The sequence below is a fragment of the Callithrix jacchus genome, chromosome 16, assembly GCF_049354715.1.
Source record: "Callithrix jacchus isolate 240 chromosome 16, calJac240_pri, whole genome shotgun sequence".
In the NCBI taxonomy this organism is placed as follows: Eukaryota; Metazoa; Chordata; class Mammalia; order Primates; family Cebidae; genus Callithrix; species Callithrix jacchus.
Window position 1 is genome coordinate 72148738 of NC_133517.1, and position 19986 is coordinate 72168723.

Here is a 19986-nt window from a genome sequence, read left to right on the forward strand (position 1 = left end):
GGAGGTAATATGTAAGAACATTAAGTTCTCAAACTCAGCTCATGTTAGGGATTAGCACATACAGCCTAAGAAAGATATGCTGAATATGTGGTAAATTCTTCTCAGATTTAGCCTACTGGATGAAACCACTTTGTTTTAGAAACATAGACTTTAGCAAAAGTACTCCAAAATAATCACTAATTTAAAAAATCTAATGTCCTACAAAAGAGATCACATTATCACTGCTGTACTGACTTCCCATTTCCTCCAGCTTCTAAGAGTTTTTCTTTTTTCCTCAACAAAGTCCATCAACAAGAGGCAACAAGTAATAGTTAAGGGCATGGACTCTCCAGCTTGATTTCCTGGGTTTGAATTGTAAAGTTGGGCAAATTGCTCAACCTCTTATAAGCCTCAATATCCTCCTCTGTAAAATGGGGATAACACCATCTACTTACCTTATTGCACCTTAAATAGAGCTGGGTACATAGGAAGTACTCAAAGGTCGATAGTTGTTATTATTAAAAAAAAAATTGTTACCACTCACCAATCGTGGAACAGAATAGAAAGCCCAAAAATAATCTATCAATTTATGCTCCATTGATTTTTGATAAATGTGCCAAGAACACACAATGGGGAAAGAACATCTCTTCAATAAATAATGTTGGGAAAACTGTATATACACATGCAGAAGAATGAAATTAGACTGTTACCTCACAACATATGCAAAAATGAACTCAAAATGGATGAAAGACTTAAGTATTTAAGACCTGAAACTGTAAAAGTACTTGAAGAAAACTGGGAACAGCTCCATGACATTGGGCTGAGCAATGATTTCCTAGATATGACCCCAACAGCACAGGCAATAAAGAAATAGACAAATGGATTGCAACGAACTAAAATGCCTCTGTACAGCAAAGGAAACAATTAACATAATGAAAAGATAATTCACAGACTGGGAGAAAATTTGTGAACCATACAAGTGATGATAAGCTAACATCCAAAATACATAAGGAATTCAGACAACTAAATAGCAAGAAAACAAATAACCTGATTTTAAAATAGGCAAAGGGCTGGGTTTGGTGGCTCATGCCTATAATCCCAGCACTTTGGGAGGCCAAGGCAGGAGGACTGCTTGAACCCAGGTGTCTAAGACCGGTCGACGAAACAGCCAGACCTCATCTCTACTAAAAATTTTAAAAATTAGCCAGGCATGGTTGTGTGTGCCTGTAGTCCCAGCTACTTGGGAGGCTACAGTGAGAGAATCTCTTGAGCCAGGAAGCTTAAGGCTGGAGTGAGCTTTGATCATGCCACTGCACTCTAGCGTGGGCAACCAGGCAAGACCCTGACTCAAAAAAAAAAAAAAAAAAAAAGGGCAAAGGATCTGAACACACATTTCTCAAAAGAAAGACATATAAATGGCCAAGAAATATATGAAAAGAATGCTCAACTTCTCCAACCATCTGGGAAATGCAAATTAAAATCACGAAGAGATATCACTTCACATCTGTCAGAATGGCTATCAGCAAAAAGACAAGACAACAAGTACTGGTGTGGATGTGGAGAAGAGGCAACCCTGGTCCATTGTTCGTGGGAAATGTAAATTAGCACAGCTATTATGAAAAACAGTATGGAAGATCCTCAGAAACTACAAAGAGAGCTACCACATGATCCTACTTCTGGGTACGCATTCAAATGAATTGAAATTGGTGTGTCAGAGATTTCTGCACGCCCACATTCACAGCAGCATCACTCACAATAGTCAAGATATGGAAGCAACCTGAGTGTCTACCTTTTATTTTACTTTTTATTTTTTTGAGACAAGGTCCTGCTCTGTTGTCCAGGCTGTAGTGCAGTGGTGCAATCTTGGCTCATAGCAACCTCTACCTCCTGGGTTCAAGCAATCCTCCTACCTCAGCCTCCTAAGTAACTGGGACCACCGGTGCGCACGACCATGTCTGACTAATTTTTTGCATTATTTTGTAGAGATGGGGTTTCACCATGTTGCTCAGGTTGGTCTCAAACTCCTGAGCTGCCCTCCTTGGCCTCTCAAACTGCTGGTATTACAGGTGTGAACCACCATGCCCAGTCTTTTTTATTTTATTTTTGAGACAGGGTCTCACTGTGTTGCCCAGACTGGAGTGCAGCGGCATAACCTCAGCTCACTGTAGCCTTGTCAGGATCACAATCCTCCCACCTAAGCCTCCTGGGTGGCCAGGACTACATGCATGCACCACCACACCTGGCTTTTTTTTTTTTTTGTAGAGATGGAGTTTTGCCATGTTGCCCAGGCTGGTCTTAAAATCCTGAGCTCAAGCAATCCACCTGCCTCAGCCTCTAAAAGTGCTGATATTACAGGTTTGTGCCACTGCATCCAGCCGCTTAAGTGTCTATCAATTGATGAAAGGATAAAAAAGTGATATACAGGTGTGTATATACATAAATACAAACACACCATGGAATCCCATATGTGTGCGTGCACGTGTGCGTGCACGTGCGCATGCACACACACACACACACACACACACACACTGGAGTACTAGCTAGCCTTTAAAAATAAATTCTGTCATTTGCAACAACATGGATGAACCTGAAGGGTGCTACGCTAAGTGAAATAACGCCAGGCACAGAAAGTTGAATACATGATCACACTTACATGTGGAATCTAAAACCGGCTAATTCATAGACATTGAGAGTAGAATGGTGGTTAGAAGAGGTAGGGGGCAGGGGAATGGGGTTAGGGAAATGGGGAGATGTTGATCAAACTACAAAGTCTCAGAAGGAATAAGTTTTAGTGATCTACTGCACAGCATGGAAATCCCAGTTATTAATAATGTATTTGTATACTTCAAAATTACTTCGAGATTTCAAGAGTTTTCACCATAAAAAAAGAAGTGAGGTGACAGATACGTTAATTAACTTGATTTAATCATTCCACAATGTATACATATATCAAAACATCACACTGTATTCCATAAATATATGCAATTATTTCTCAATTAAAAAATCATTCCTTCTTTAAGGCAATGACATCCTTGTACCTAATCTTTTTAAAAAGCATATGATTAATATATGCAATAATTTGCACACCTGCCTTTTCAAGTGAAGAATGTAATTCTTGAAGGCTTATTAATTTGTCTCAAATATCCTATAGTTTCTGTCATATAATACGAGTTTGAAAAATAAGTGTACACATAAATAGAGAAAAAGAAAACTTGCAGACCAAATAAGGTGAATATTTATAACATAAATTCAGATTTAATGGGCTTTTAAACTGAGTTTCTACTTTATGCTACCCTCTGTGAAGACCTTCACATTATCTCATTCATAGGTTGAACATCCTTAATCTGAAAATCTGAAATGTTCTAAAATCCCAAACTTTTTGAAAACTGACACGTTGCCACATGTGGAAAATTCCACACCTAACCTCATGTGATAGGTTACAGTCAAAAGGCAGTCAAATCTTTGTTTCATGCACAAAATTATTAAAAATATTGTATAAAATTACCTTCAGGCTATGTGTATAAGCTGTATATGAAACAGAAGTGAATTCTGCGTTTAGGCTTGGGTCTCATCCTTAATATATTTCATTATCTATATACAAATATTCCAAAATCTAAAGAAATCTAAAACCTGAAATCTGAAATACTTTTTGGTACCAAGCATTTCACATAAGGGATACTCAACCTATAATATGTCTATGGATAAGACACATCTGACTGGGCACAGTGGCTTATGCCTGTAATCCTAGAACTCTGGAAAGCTGAGGCAGTTGGACTGCTTGAGCCCAGGAGTTCAAGACCAGCCTGGGCAACATGGCAAAACCCTGTGTCTACAAAAAATACAAAACTTAGCCAGGCATGGTGGTGTGCACCTGTAATGTCAGCTACTAAAGAGTCTGGGGTGGGAGGATCACCTGAGGGAAGTCAAGGCTGCCGTGAGCCATGACTGTGTCACTGCACTTCAGCCTGGGTGACTAAGTAGATCTCATGTCTCTATGTAAAGGAATTAATAACACAGTGGCTACTGGGCAATGCTGAGACTCATTTAGACTAGCCCCTTTAGTATACAACCTGACATGGGTTGGTTATTTAACTCTGGTGAGCTAATTTTCAAGCCATATGAAAAACTCATTTATATGACTTGGGAATGTAGCAGTAGAAGGTGGACATGACCATGATATGGACAACGCTACTGCAGGACTAGAATTCTATCCTCTAGCTCTGAGGAAGGGTGACAGTATCCCTTTGGGCCATAAAAAATACCTTGGAGATATTTTTAGCACCCACAGAGACCAAGTTAGAAAGCCTTGCTATAAGAAATCTTTTAAATCACAGAATAAAGAACTATATATTACAACATCAGACTTGGCAGCAACTCAAATTCCAAATGTTAGTTTTTCTTGCAATCATCATATATTTCATGGAAAATTTATATCGATCTCAGTTCTTACTTCACTAGGAAGAAAATTCTAAGCCAGCATAAATGAATAAGTGGATTTCAATCTTCTGAAAGGGCTTTTGGGTGTGGCTGAGATAGCTAACTTTGAAAACTTAGCAACACAGGATACATTATGAGTAAGTTCTTTACTTTTTTTTTTTTTTAATAATGATGCTAACTCACCAGATCTTTCTCAAAGAGTCCCTTTATTAATTTCAATGAAGTCAAGCAGAGAACAAGTTGTAATATGAAACACAATTTATGCAACTATGTTGAAATTCTCTGACAGAGTTACACGTTCTAATGTAAGAATTTTATGGTAAAACAATTTCAAAATAATATCAAGAATTAGGTTAGGCTCATTTTTGTTTTAGGCTGTCAAAGGAAAACTCTTCCTATACAAATCATTAAAATTCTAAGAAAAATGATAGTGCCTTATTATTATTATTATTTTTTGAATCATGTTCCCTACAGTTTAAAATTAAACAGCTGAAACTAAACCTAATTTGAAATTATACTGTTAGGCAACTCCAAAAGCTAAACACAAAAACATGTTAAAATAAAGATTGCAACATCAAGAGAAAACCATCCTCATATATATAGTTTTAGATTCTCAGCCATTTCTGACTCCTTCCCAGATGAGGTCAACTGATCCTTCATAGGTTTTCCCACAGTCGGCCAACAAGCTACTCACTATTTCTCAGCCACATGGGTTTAGTCAGAGAAATGAATGCAATACATTTAAAGGGCCAGTAGAAATCCCGTGGGTGGGATTGGTCTGCCTTTCAAAACCAATGAACTTCCCATTATATAATCTTTAATAGCAAGAGGGAAGTTTACAAGTCATACACCCAATTTAACCATAAGGCAGGCTACGTTGCATGCCTCGTTGTATTAGGAAAGAAGAAGCAAAAGAGCTTTCTGAATGGCACAAACCATCTTCTCCAGTAATGTCAGAAAATTAATGAATCCTGACAGTACTACCAGGTTCTTTTTCACAGTAATAATTTAGTTAATGTGGTGTTTTCAATCAGAAAAGCCCAAAGTGCCTAAAACAAAACTCCTACGACGTTTTATTAATTCTTTATAAAATAGAGTAAGTCTTGTAACCACAGGAGAATTCTGAGAATCTAGCTTTTCCAGAAAGCCCAAGAAAAATAATTCAGTTTCACCATTCTCAAATTCATTTGACTTTGAAACAAAATAAACATATTACTCTATTTAATATCGTTGCACAAGCAAATTCACAAGAATGAAATGTGTTCAGAGTTCCTAGAAAAAATGTAGCAATACAGGCTGCCAACTTGTTCAATGTCAAGCTCTAGGCAGTATAGCAGCAGCCGCAGTAAATGACTCAGAGTGAATCACACTTAAGCTATTTTTGCTTTTAAAGTACTGCCAGGCCCTGTGTTAATATTCAATCCAGAGTAAATTTAGCCCAACAAGAAAACAAGTGTTTCCATGGTTGCTTCTTCACAGTGTTTATGGTATATATGCAGCCATTAGGCACAGGAATCCAGCCAGATAAATTAAGTAGAAATGCTCATCCTTCATTTATATCCAGGCATTGGAACACTGAAAGTCCTAAAGTCAACTCAGGCTTTTCTTCCATCTCTTTCTGTATTTCTGCCTCCTCAGACCCCAAATAGAAAATATGTGGAGTATATATTAATGGTTAATGTGGAGTATATATTAATGGTTCATTTAAAAGTTTATCCCATTAAAGCAGCTTTAGTGGACTGGTATTCAGGTTTTATTTGGCTCTATATTAAGAATCACAACTGGCCAGGCGTGATGGTCCCAGCACTTTGGGAGGCCGAGGAGGGCGGATCACCTGAGGTCGGGAGTTCCAGACCAGCCTGAACAACATGGAGAAACCCCGTCTCTACTAAAAATAAAAAAATGATTCTGGTGTGGTGGTGCAAGCTTGTAATTCCAGCTACCTTCCCAGGGGATATTAGAAGCTGAGGCAGTAGAATCGCTTGAACCCGGGAGGCAGAGGTTGCGGTGAGCCAAGATCACGCCATTGCACTCCAGCCTGGGCAACAAGAGCGAAACTCTGTCTGGGAAAAAAAATAGTCACAACCACTCACATTTTTCTGACAATGTAAACCACAGGGGACTAAAGTGGGATACATGCACCTCAGAGTACATGCAAAATCTCAGAATTTTCTATTTATAATTAACTTTTATTTAAAAAAGGAGAAAAATTAGGTTTCACTAATAATGCATATACTGATATTATGCAGAATATGTACAAACATGAATAAACAGATTATCAGGAGGTTCATCTGACAGCAACAATTAAAAAAGTGTATAGAGACTTCTGCTTTAATGACCACAAATGCCTGAGCTTTCTTGTCCTTGTCTCTCTATTTTCTGTCCTAGTATAATTTTTTTTTTCATATCTAGATGGTCACTGCCACTAAGGAAGTATCATGGAAAAGGCTGGGTCAGCAAGCAACTGGAGAAGATAGAGAAATGGTAATCTGAGCAAAGCAAGTCTGGAAAACGGCCATACAAAGTACCTCAGCACAGCTGTAATAACAGGACTGGGCACAGTGACAATCACACAAACCATCCTAATCGAAGACTCATGCTCTGAATTTAAAAAGTGATCAGCTTTCTTATGAAGAGCTCTAGACCTCTAGGACTCCCTGAAAATTATAGTGGAGATTCAAAAGCTATTTTCAATACTCTAAGAAAGCCTAGCACAAGCATAATATGTAATAGACAGGATCTTTCAAAACACATGGCTCCTGGGGAACAGCTATCAAAGAGGTACCTTGGTGGTAACAAAGATGGAAACTCCTAAAATAGTCTAGCTTACCTCAGTGGAATCTTTGTTTCCTATGGAAAGTATCTAGCACAGGGTTTGGACAGAGTATAGTATACATCTTTGTGGAATAAATGGATGCAATATATAATTGCAGCCACATAAATAATCTTATTTGAAGCCAATGCATTCTAAAGCTCTGTGTTTGTTACCTGTATGTTAACTGTGTAAGTAATTTTCAAAATCTCAAAGCCTAAGGGACTATCAATAATTTACCAGAACATCTTACTTTCCCTTGATCCCTGATTTTACTAACTCATCTTTACCTGAAAGTTCCAGGTTGGAAGTATAAACAGTAGTTAAATGCCTACAAAAAGAACATTAAAACCTAAGTAGAGGCAAAGGTGGGAGAGTGAAGGATGGTTGAAGTAGTTTTTGGACAGTGAAACGATTCTGTACTATGGACACATGACATTAAGCATTTGCCGAAAACCCATAGACCATTTGTTTCAGCAATGTCACTTCTGACTATATACACACAAAAGAGCTGAAAGCAGAAACTCAAACAGATATATGTACACTGATGTTCACAGCAGCATTTTATGCAAAAGGTGAAAACCCAAATGTCCATTGACAGATGAATGGATCAACGAAATGTGGCATATAACATGGAATATTCAGCCTTAAAAAAGAATAAAATGGTAATACATGCTACAACATAGGTGAACCTTAAAGCCACCATGGGAAGTAAAATATGCCAGAAACAAAAGGACACTTTTTTGTTTATTAGTTTTAAGAGAGAGAGTCTTTCTCTGTTGCCAGGCTGGAGTGCAGTGGCATGATCATGGCTCACTGCAGCCAAGACCTCCTAGGCTCAAGTGATCCTCCCGCCTCAGCCTCGCAAGTAGCTAGGACAACAGGCAAGTGCCAACACGCCCAGCTAATTTATTAATTTCTTGTAGAGACACGGACTCATTGTGTTGCCCAGGCTGGTCTCGAACTCCTGGGCTCAAGTGATAAAAGCACAATTATTGTACAATGCCACTTACATGAGGTGCCCAAAATAGTCAAATACATAGGATAGAAGGAACAGTGTTACTGAGGGTGAGGGTAGGGACATGGGGAGTTACTGTTTAATGGGTACAGTTTCCATTAGGGTTACTGAGAAAGTTCTGGAGATGGCTAATGGTGATGGTTGCACATCAGTGTGAATGTACTTAATGCCACTGAACAGCACACCTAAAAATGGTCAAAATAAGGCCGGGCGCGGTGGCTCACGCCTGTAATCCCAGCACTTTGGGAGGCCGAGGCGGGTGGATCACAAGGTCAAGAGATCGAGACCATCCTGGTCAACATGGTGAAACCCTGTCTCTACTAAAAATACAAAAAATTAGCTGGGCACGGTGGTGCGTGCCTGTAATCCCAGCTACTCAGGAGGCTGAGGCAGGAGAATTGCCTGAACCCAGGAGGCAGAAGTTGTGGTGAGCCGAGATTGCTCCATTGCACTCCAGCCTGGGCAACAAGAGCGAAACTCTGTCTCAAAAAAAAAAACAAATGGTCAAAATCGTAAGTTTTATGTTATATAAATGTTGATACACGAACACACTCCCCATAAAATATACAACACAGCATAAACCCTAATGTAAAAAATGAGCTTAACTCATTAATGGTGTGTCAATATTGATGGTTCATCAATTGCAAAAAATATCATACAAATGTACAATGTTAAAAACAGGAAAATAGGGGAAACAGGTGTGTGAGGGGATGGCGGGAGAGGATGGTAACTGGGAACTCTCTGTACTACCTGTTCTATTTTGTTAACCTAGAAACTAAAGTCTATTAATTAAAAAAAAATTCTAAGCAGAGGCAACGGGGGTTCGTCTGTGGCAAACTCCTTTATTTCATGTAGGGTCCTGTACTGCCCCCCCTTCCCCTCAGTGACCCATTTCCTTGTTGAGACCCTGAGCCCCCATGACTCAGCCTCCTTGCCTCCCAATTCTGATCTCATTCCTTTAATGCTCATGCATTTCCTGGTCCTAGAGGCTTGAACCTGATGCTCCTGCTCCCATGGGCACTGGTTGCTACTGCTATTTCCTAGTCTGTCCACCCTGCTCTGACCTATGACTTGTCTCGACCTTAGTGTTTATGTATATTCTGCCTTCCAGGGACTGGCCTGCTATTGACCCTTGGTATTCTAAACCTTGACACAGTTCCCTAATTTTGCCTACCAACCTCGTATTTATCTTGCCCAGCCTGCTCGTAATTAAATGGGAAGAGTAGTTAGGGGAATGATATTGGTATACAATTATAATATTTGAAAACATTTCTTGATACTATAAATAAGAGTTATTTGTTTAATGTAAATTGCTTCTGAAAGACAGATTTTATTCTACCTTCTAATTTCCTGTCTTAATTCTGTGTTCACAATGTCCAGATATAAAGTGAGAATTACAAACTGGAATGCCAGCAGGAAAGACAGCTGAAGAGGGCCAGATATAAAACAAAAGGGAATGGTCAGAATAGTGAGTAACGGAAAGGAGCGACTCTTACCTAAACACATTTGAAACACAACAAATCCCAAAACTGTGTGAGCCAAACAAAACTCACATTTCAGAATAGATGTGGTCTGTAGACCTCCAGGTCTCTGTATAAAATTTGAAACAGGAGGAGAGGGTGCCTTAGGTAAACTACCATTTAATACACTAAATCTGAACTAAATCACTCCATACACACATATATTTACTAAAGTAACAAAGAGAAGCTTAGGCCTATGACTGATGCGGGCAGTGAAATCACATTTTAGAATAGCTAACCCTTTGGCCAAGAGAGAATGCAATTAATAATGTGACTAGTTTCCTGTACACTGCTGGCTACAGATAACCCCAAGAACATCTAGAGGGCATTCTCCAATGGCATGATTCATTTTGCTTGCAGTGTCCTCAAAGGGCAAAATCTTACAACAGAGAAAAAAAGCTTAAAAAGAAACAGTACAAATGTTTTAACATTTCTTTTTCATACAGGTCTACTCTTTAGAAGCCAAATATTTAACTTCCTTTTTTCTTTTTCCCTATTCTCATTTTATAAATGAGAATTAAATGATGACCAGTCATCATTTACTGCTGAATATAATTTTTGAATCAGAAAATACTATAACGGTTCCTTGGAGGTTGGCGGCGTGGGGCTGAAGGCTGGCAGACAGAGCAATCATGTCACACAAATAAATTTACTATTTGGACAAATATGATGGCGAGGAGTTTGAGTATGGGCATGTCATGTTGCCCAAGGACATAGCCAAGCTGGTCCCTAAAACCCATTTGATGTCTGAATCTGAATGCAGGAATCTTGGCGTTCAGCAGAGTCAGGGTTGGGTCCATTACATGATCCGTAAACCAGAACCTCACATCTTACTGTTCTGGCACCCACTACCCAAGAAGTCGAAGAAATGAAGCTGGCAAGCCACTTTCAGCCTCAAGCTTTACACAGCTGTCCTTACTTCCTAACATCTTCCTGATGACATTATTGTGTTGCCTTCTTGTTTCTCACTCTGAGATTTAAAAGATGTTCAATAAACTGTTTGAATGTCCTGGTTTGCTTCCTGAGTAGAGCCAGCGCCACCATAGCCCAGCCCGATGAGTGCTCTGTGGACCCACAGCCTCAGCTGAGTGTGACCCCAGAAGCCACAGTGTGCTGTGTATCTAGAACACACTTGGCAGATGGAGGAAGCATCTGAGATGAACACCATGGCTGTTACAGGGATCGTGTAAACTTGTTTTTGTTTTTTTCTGCTGGGTGCTGTATGTATGGTGACTTGTGGATTTATGTTTCAGTACTGGAAACTTTCCATTTTATTCAAGAAATCTGTTCATGTTACAAGCCTTGATTAAAGAGGAAGTTTTTATAATCTAAAAAAAAAAAAGGAAAATACTATGACATATTGATTTTTTTTAACGGATTAGAGGATATTTTTCACATTAAATCTACAACATATGAAGCAAAGAGAACAAGGCCTCCACTTGCCTACCCTGAATATTTGAATTTGCAGATGAGTAAGAAAAAGGCACACTTTTCTTCAGGCATACCACCAGGTACATGCCTCGGTGATTAGAACCTGGGCTGGGATTTAGTCTCCCTCTGGCTCCTTAGGCAGGTGGTTTTGTGTAGTACCTAATAAACTGTGCAACTGAATACAATGAACCGATCTTATCCTACATTAAAAAAAAGTTATTGTAATCAATAAATTATTTAGATTCTGCCAGTCATTGCTTTCTAGCCCACCATGCCTTTTCATCTGATCAACAATCCCTAATTTATAAACTTTTTTTTTTTTAAAGATGGGGTTTCTCCATGATGGCCAGGCTGGTCTTGAACTCCTGACCTCAGGTGATCCACCCACCTCGGCCTCCCAAAGTGCTAGGATTACAGGTGTGAGCCACTGCGTCTGGCATATAAACTCTTTAAACTGTCAAAATAATTAATTATTTTGTCAATGATTAAAGTGTCAAAATAATTAATTGCTAGAGTTAACAATGACTTTCAATGGTTTGGTACCTGAACACTCCACTCAAACCCCAGCCTGGCTCACAATTTCCCGGCCCATTTCGGTCTTTTCACCTTGTTGTTCAAGAGGTTCCCACAGTAGTCTGGCCATGAATAAAACTTCCTACACAGTTACCAGGATCTCATTGTCTCGGCTCTAGGAGGGCACTCCTTTATATTTTTTGGGATGGAGTCTCGCTCTGTCACCCAGGCTGGAGTACAGTGATGTGATCTTGGCTCACTGCAACCTCTGCCTCCCAGGTTCAAGCGATTCTACTGCCTCAGCCTCCTGAATAGCTGGGATTACAGGCACACGCCACCATGCCCAGCTAATTTTTGTGTTTAATAGAGATGGGGTTTCATCATGTTGGTCAGCTGGTCTTGAACTCCTCATCTTGTCATCCTCCTGCCTCAGTCTCCCAAAGTGCTGGGATTACAGGCATGAGCCACTGCAGAGGGTACCCTGTTGATTTAACCAAGTCCCTGAGTCTCCCCTACTATCCCAGGACGGCATCTTTTTTAAGATTCTTCCCACCTAACTCAGCCAGCTCTGCAGAGTGAACCCAGAAAGACTCTATACTGGGCTACTAGAAAACAGGTCATTAAACCTTATTGATATCTTTAAATGAGTATGTGTTCACCTTGCTAACAAGGTAAAAGCTGGTAGCAAAGAAGCCGAGTTTGAACACTGAGAAAGATTCGCACGTGTAGTAACAGATACTGAAAATATGAAATACACAAATTAACACAAAGGCAGAAACTAATAAAAAGTATTTAGAAAGCAATGGCTCTCTCTAGTTCAAAATTACAGAGAAGATGGACTTTGCCACTTAGGCTAATCAATCCATAAACATTTACAAAGCACTATGACACGTAAGTAACTGAGGGTACCCGGTTTGACAAGCACATGTCAATGGAACAGAATATGAGAAACTAGAACTCTCCTGGAAGTTAAGGAAAGTCAATGAAGATATGATTATCTAAGATTGCAAAGAGCTACTGCAACAAGGGAGGCAAGACAGAAATATTCTAAAGGATGGCAAACAGTATGGAAAAGCGGGCTCTCAAACATTGTTGATCGGGTTGTAGATTAATAAAATCCCCATAAAGAGCAGTTTGTCTCTCAGAGTAAAAATCTTAAAATGCACATGTTCTTTGACTCAGTAATTCCACGTATTTACTTGAAAGATACAGGCCTACTTGTGTGGACTTCTGTATGTGTACCAGTGCACATTGCAGTGATGTCGGTAACAGCCACAGAATAACTACTAAGCCCACCATCAGGTGACTGGTTAAAAATCATAGCACTATTTTATATAGCCATTCAAAAGTGTTATATGTACTGATATGGAATATTCAAAGTATAGCATGTGAACAAGGCAAAGTGGAACAGAGTGTCCAGTATGCTACCATTAAAACACATGTGCAAGCTGTGCAATGCCATGACTGTTTCTGCAGGGATATGTAAAGAACTGGTAGAGTAACTGTCTCCAGGGAGGCAGAAGCCCACTTAACACCACAGTCTTTTGCATTTCGTGAAGTCTGTACTATGTACACACATCACCTAATCAAAAAGATAAAAAACTTTAAAAAGGAGAAGAGAATATATAATAATGCTATTATACATATATATATATATATATATATAAAAGGTGTAACTATATATAAAAGGTATAATAGAACAGAAGAGATTGTCTTGGGCAGAAGTGGTTAATAAAGGTTTCCCACAGAAGGTACATGGAATCAAATCAATCTGGGAGGCCAGGCATGGTGGCTCATTCCTGTAATCCCAACACTCTGGGAGGCCAAGTTGGATGGATCACTTGAGGCCAGGAGTTTGAGCCAGCCTGGCCAATCCAACACAGTGAAACCCCGTCTCTACAAAAAAAAAAAAAAAAAAAAAAAAATTAGCCAGGCATGGTTGTGTGTTGGGGCATGCCTGTAGTCCTAGCTACTTGGGAGGCTGAGGCATGGGAATCGCTTGAACTCCAGAGGTGGAGGTTGCAGTGAGCAGTGAGCCGAGATCGTGCCACTGCACTCCAGCCTTGGCAACAGAGTGAGACCCTGTCAAAAAAAAAAAATTGATGAGATTCAGTCCTCATCCGCAAGGAGCTCTCTTTCAGAAAAATGCAAAACTAGGAGAGGACAGGAAGAATTCCACAGAGAAAAACACGGTTAGCATATATCAGGAAGTAATTATCTATTCTACATGATGTAGTGATAATGACAGTAACGACGAGAATAATAGGTAACATATAACATTTACTGTGTGCCAAAACACTGTTGCAAAAGACTTTCATATACTAATTCATTGAATCGCCACAACAATCCTATGAAGTAGGTATACTATTATTACATCATTTTAACAGACAGAGGAACTGAGGTATAGAGAGGTTTAGAAACTTATCCTTGATTACAGAACTAGTAAGGGGCTGAACCTAGACCTGATCTCAGAACATGTGGCTCCAGATTCTAAGCTACGAACTATGACTGTTCTATAGAGATCTTGAAATAACAAATGCTAATCTCAGAACAATAATATCACCTTACACTTATTTGCACAGGACTTTGCAGTTTACAAAATACTTTCATGTGTTATCTCGTTTTCAACTTGTGATCACCCTGTGATGCATTCTCTTTGGATTAGACATATATTCCAGCTATTAAAATATGTGAAATGATAAGACCTATTATAAATTCCCCCAATTTCTTGTCACTGAAAATAACTGAGATAGTAGGAAAGTTCCCCCTAAAGAATTATCTAGAATTTATCACATGGTAGCAATTAAGTTAGACAATATTTGTCAAGTATCACTGCTTTTAGGAAAGGCAATGATAAACTAGATAAAGGGATTCATTCATAATGATATTTTAACAGGGAAAAACGACATTTAATTTACAAAAATAAAAATTATGATTCTTCTCTTTCTAATTATATATAGTTACATCAAGCACTTTGGAAGTTGGTATGTGTTTAAATATGATACTATTCAATTAGCATTAAATAAAACACATTTTAATTGATCCTTCTCCTCAAAGTAGTTTAAATATGAGCAACTAAAACAGAAAGTGTGAAAAGCAAATTTACCTGTCAAATTTAGGAAAGGAAATTCCCCAATTATTTCTACCAGTTTAGTCCCTAAACAGATCCAGATATACTTGTAGAAAGTACCCGTTGACATTACTCAATGGGGGTTTCCTTACTTTTCTCAATGTTGTACTTCTTTGTCAGCAGAGATACACATTATTTGTTTCTATTTTTTTTTCAATCAATATATGGCTACAGAGTACTATTCAATAAAAACAAAATGTGTGTTTCCCTTAAAAATAACTATTCTTTACTCAATCTTCCAATTAAAGTACAGAAATAGCTGATGACAAAAAATCAAGTCAGTCATGGTGGTACACAGCTGTAGTCCCAGCCACTCAGGAGATGAGAGGATCATCTGAGCCCAGGAGTTCAAGACCAGACTGGGCAACACAGCAAGACCCCATCTCTAAATAAAGTTTTTTGGTTTGTTTTTTTTTTAAAGAAAAAGAAAAAAAAAAAAGACTTGGCACCGTTGGAGAGGAAAAACGTTGCCAGCAATCTTTCCAGTGTAATGTTTTCTACAGAGTCTTTTTACAGTCATGTTATCACATGCTCTTTAGTACTTGCCACTTGAAAAGACTCTAATTAAATAATTACCTTCTTGGCAAAACAACTCAATTCTAAATTGAGTAGGATTCCTACGTCTCCACTTATTCAAATTCTACCTCTTCTTCAAAGTCTTGTTCAAGACTCATTTTCTATATGAAGCCATCACCCTCTGGTTTCAAAGATGTCGCCCTTCTCAGGTGTTAATTATATGAATCACTTATGCTGGCACTCAATCATTTGCCGCCTCCTATTCTTTTTCTAATTCAACAGCACTCAGTTGGTATTTCTCTCATGCTTTTAATTATAGGTATTTTAAATATCTATTTCTACTAAAAGGACTAGGTCATATCCATCTATGTACTACTTTCGATTAAAGCATAGTCCTTGGTACATTAATAAATTATTTCTTGGATATAAATTTTACTCATGCTATAAGCATATAAACTTCTTGAAAGTAAGGACTATGACCCATGTTTCTTTTTCTCTATTCCTATACATCTAGCCTAGTGCCAGGCACGAAACAGTCACTTCAAAGATATTTAACAAATAATGTATAGGTAAACAAGCTGTAGTTTTATTGTATTTATGTTACATTCTCTTTTCAAGTTGCTTTAATATCTGAATGAACAAGCATGTCCTTCACCAAACAGATGAATCAGAAAAGTGAGATTACTTCAAATACCTCCTTTTGCAGAGGTAATATACTGAGAAAAGAGGATGAAACACACACACACACACACACACACACACACACACACACACACAGAGTCAATGCTATTTCAGCAGTTAAAAACTGGTATCTGAGTATTCAGAATGAACAAGTGAATATGAGTTGATATGGCTGACTGACAATCTGGCCACAATACTTTCTACCACCCTCCCATCATGAAGCAGAGTCTATTCTTCCACCCTTAGAATCTGCGTTGCCTTGTAATTTATTTGACCAAAAGTCTGGCAAAAGTTACACTGTGAGATTTCCAAGTCCAGGGCTCGAGAGCTCTTCAGCTTCAGTTTTAGAGGCTCTAGCCTACCCACGGCCACCATGTGAACAAATCTGAACTCATCTGCCGGAGGCTGCAACCACATGGAGCGGGTATCAGCTGTCCCAGTTGAAGGCATCCTAGATGCAGAAGCCCCCAGCCATTCTGGCAGTGTGAGAAAGCCCCTCTGAACCGGTAGAAGACTCACCCAGTTAAACCCCATCCAAATAACAAAGCCACATAATCACGAGCCAAATAAACGGTTGTTATTTTAAGCTACTATATTTTGGGGTGGTTTGTTCCACAATAAAAACTAACAGAGCTGGAAACTCATCACCATTTAATTTAAAACTGGACACATAAATGGTGTCACAATACTAATTTCTATTCCAGAGCAGTTTTGAACCACAGCCACTGAAAATCATTCTGTTTAATATTTATATTTAAATACCTTAAAAATCAAATTATGATTAAATCACAATTTTGAAATAAAAAGTAATTGCTAGCTTTTGAACTGATTTTTTAAAAATATCTATTATCTAATAAATGTGTATACCTCATTTCGTATCCCTTTATGTGCTACGAGAATTTTTTTAAACTAAACAATGTGTTTCCTGCTTATAAAATTGAATAGAAGTGTGACCTTTACTCTTTAAATATCAATTTCTGGGAGAGGAAAAGAAGCTATGAAGGAAACTCTTAACCAATACTACCAATGGGGTAGAAGCAGAGGGAAAAAAAAAACTGGTGAATTCTATCCCTCTGGTCCCATAATCTTACTAGGTAATGGAACTTAGTTTTTGAATTTTTGAATATGAAAAGTACGAAAAATTTTATTTAGGACTCAGAAATGTATGCATCCTTGGTAACAGGAAATTCAACTAAAATAAGAACATGATACTAAGAAGACAAAGTTTCTGCCTTTAATGCTTTTTGGCCCATAAGCCCGTTGGTCACTATCCCCATACTGCTTGCTGGCTCTGCCTCTTCTTCTTCTCCTTAGGCTCTCTCTTCCCCTTACAGAGTTCATCTGCTCCTAGAGCTCCAACTATCACCTGGGAGCAACTGAAAAGCCTTTCTCTCCCATTCTCTTAAGCCATAGTCTTACACTCCACTTTTCATTGCCAACCATTTGTTGAAGATTTATACCAAAATCCAGCACCTTAAATTCAGTATGCTTGCTATTAATGAAAGTCATTTTCCCCACCTAAGGACCAGCTCTTCCATGAGACAGTCTACTACTACTTTTTAATGCTATCACCATTTTCCCAGTTACTGAAACTAGAAACCTCACGGCCAACTTCAACTCCTTATTCTCTTAAGTCTACTTTATTTGAAATGTGTTGATAAATCATGTAGACTCTACTTCACCAACACTTCTTGCATTCACCCTCTTCTTTCCAATTAGTCCATGGCAGTTAGGTATATCATCAGCACTTGACTAGACCAATGTAACAAGATCTCTTCCCATACCAACTTATCCTATATACTACAACCAGACTTACTTTCTTAGAGTTCAAATCTAATCAGATGGCTCAGCTAAGGAAAAACTTGTAACCCTCCCCATTACTTATTAATGAAACTATCCTATTCAAGGCAACAAGTAACTCCATCAATCAGTCCCAACCTACCCTTGTAATCTTCTCTCCTGTATACATATGATCTGCTCTAACTGGATTACTTGCTGTTCCTCATGTCCTGTGGCTTCTGTTCTATTTCTGCTCATGGCTTACAGTATTTCCTTACCTGGTCATGGTGATCAGAATACATATAAATATTTATACTGCTTTAAAATTTAACAGTATATGATAAAACATTTTCTGAATATCTCATTTTATAGATGATTTTCACAAAGCTCTTGACAGTTGCCCAAGTTGCTTGCTGAATGTCACAGAGAACTCTCTGTATATAAAGCATCTACATTTTGGACTATCATATTAAAAGTGATTCCCACAAGCACACTTACCGGGACAATATATTAAAGAGTTTTGGCACACATTTGTATCTTTCGAATTCAACGATTATAATTATCTTAAATTATCATTGTATTATGAAAGCTTAAACTTGACCATAACAGTTAGTGCATTTTATTAAGTACAATGCTAGTATTTACAACCTATAATTCTACCACTTTTTCCTCAACTCTCTATTCCTTCAGGTCCTCCTCCTCCACTCCCCTGCTTCAATCTCCAGCCGCCAGCTGGGTGATTACTAGGTCAATGGTAAACAAAGAGTAACAAAAACGAAGAATTGCTAGCTGCTTCTCGAAGCTTGGTATTCTAAAAACATAAGACACTTTCTACTTTTTGAAGCGGGGTCATGGGGGAACTTGTTATTTGAATCGAATGAGTCAGTCAAGAGAGAAGGTTCATGTATTTTAGTCCATGTGTCTGCTGGGAGGCACTGTCACCAAAAGCAGTGGATACAGAACATTTTACTGATGGTTAAGGGACAGTAGAATGCATACCAAATATTAGATGAGTTAAATATTTCAGTCTGGGGTTCCATTTAGTACATTATTTAAATGAAATAGTTAAGATATTTCAAAGCTACCATAAAATCTGCCCCAAATCCCTTTTCTTGCCAAGCACATACTAATTTCCCTAATTTTTGTAATTAGATATTCCTCTCCATATGAAAGCTTCTTTAAAGGTCGTACATTGTAGACATGTACTTGCTCTACCTTAGGGAAGACTCCCTGAAGTCAGTGATGTCTGCACTGAGGCAGAAGGAGGGACTTGCCTTAACCAAGGGAAGAGAAAGAGGGGTGGAATAGTCCAAGAAGAGATCAGCAAGAGTGACCGTCTAGAGGTGAAGAGAACACAGTACTTTCTAGGAATGGCAAGTGGATCAAAGGGCTAGAGAGAAGAGTGGCGAGAAAGTGAAATAGGAGCCTGGAGCCAGAAGGGTTGAAGGGAGCCACGGAAAGCCCATGCCCTACTTGACTCCTGCCAGCTTCCTGTGAGCAAGCATGACCAGATATATTCTGTGGAATGGTCACTCTGGTAGAAACTGACAGGATCGAGTCTGCAGCTGGGAGCATGTAGAAGGCTGACTGTAAGATCAGAAGTGGAGCAGCGAAGCAGTGGGGACAGAAAGACATGGAGAGGAACTGGTAGGGATTTTTAGGAAGGGGACTAGACTTTTAGGAATGGGTTAGACAGCATATCTTATTGAACGGCATAATTCTTACCCAGTGCTGCAGTAGAAATTTTTTGCTTTTGGTAAATGTAAAATAAAACCCTGTGCTCTAAAGCATTAGGAAAATATACATAAACAAGCTACTACTGTATTTTTTTTGACTCCATACCACTATCAAATATAAGAATTATGGTCAACTTAATACTTTGTGTAGAGGGAAAAATTAATGCTTCCACATAAAAGAAAGATGGAGGTTGTTAAGGCTAATGATTGGAGGAAGAAATTAAAAGTTCTTGAGTCTAATTTTAAGTTTCCTACCTTAGGCAACGGAAGTGAAGTTAAAGTATAGTGTCCCTTAGGGAAAGAGAAAGGAAGCACCTTCTATAAGGAAGGACCCAATGGTCAAACTGGGTAAGGAAGGTTGTCAGGAAGTCTGAGAACACCTCCTGGCAGCCACCCTTTGTAAAGAGTGCAGCTGTTGCTCAAGTCCGCCAAGG

The 19986-nt window shown here is 38.7% G+C and overlaps 1 protein-coding gene and 1 pseudogene across 4 annotated transcripts in view; one reads left to right on the forward strand and one right to left on the reverse strand.

The window, feature by feature from the left end:
• NSMCE2 (NSE2 SUMO ligase component of SMC5/6 complex) overlaps positions 1 to 19986 on the reverse strand; it is a 271400-nt gene that overhangs the window by 140507 nt on the left and 110907 nt on the right. The window lies entirely within an intron of this gene.
• On the forward strand, positions 10273 to 10713 carry LOC118148276 (cyclin-dependent kinases regulatory subunit 1 pseudogene; annotated as a pseudogene).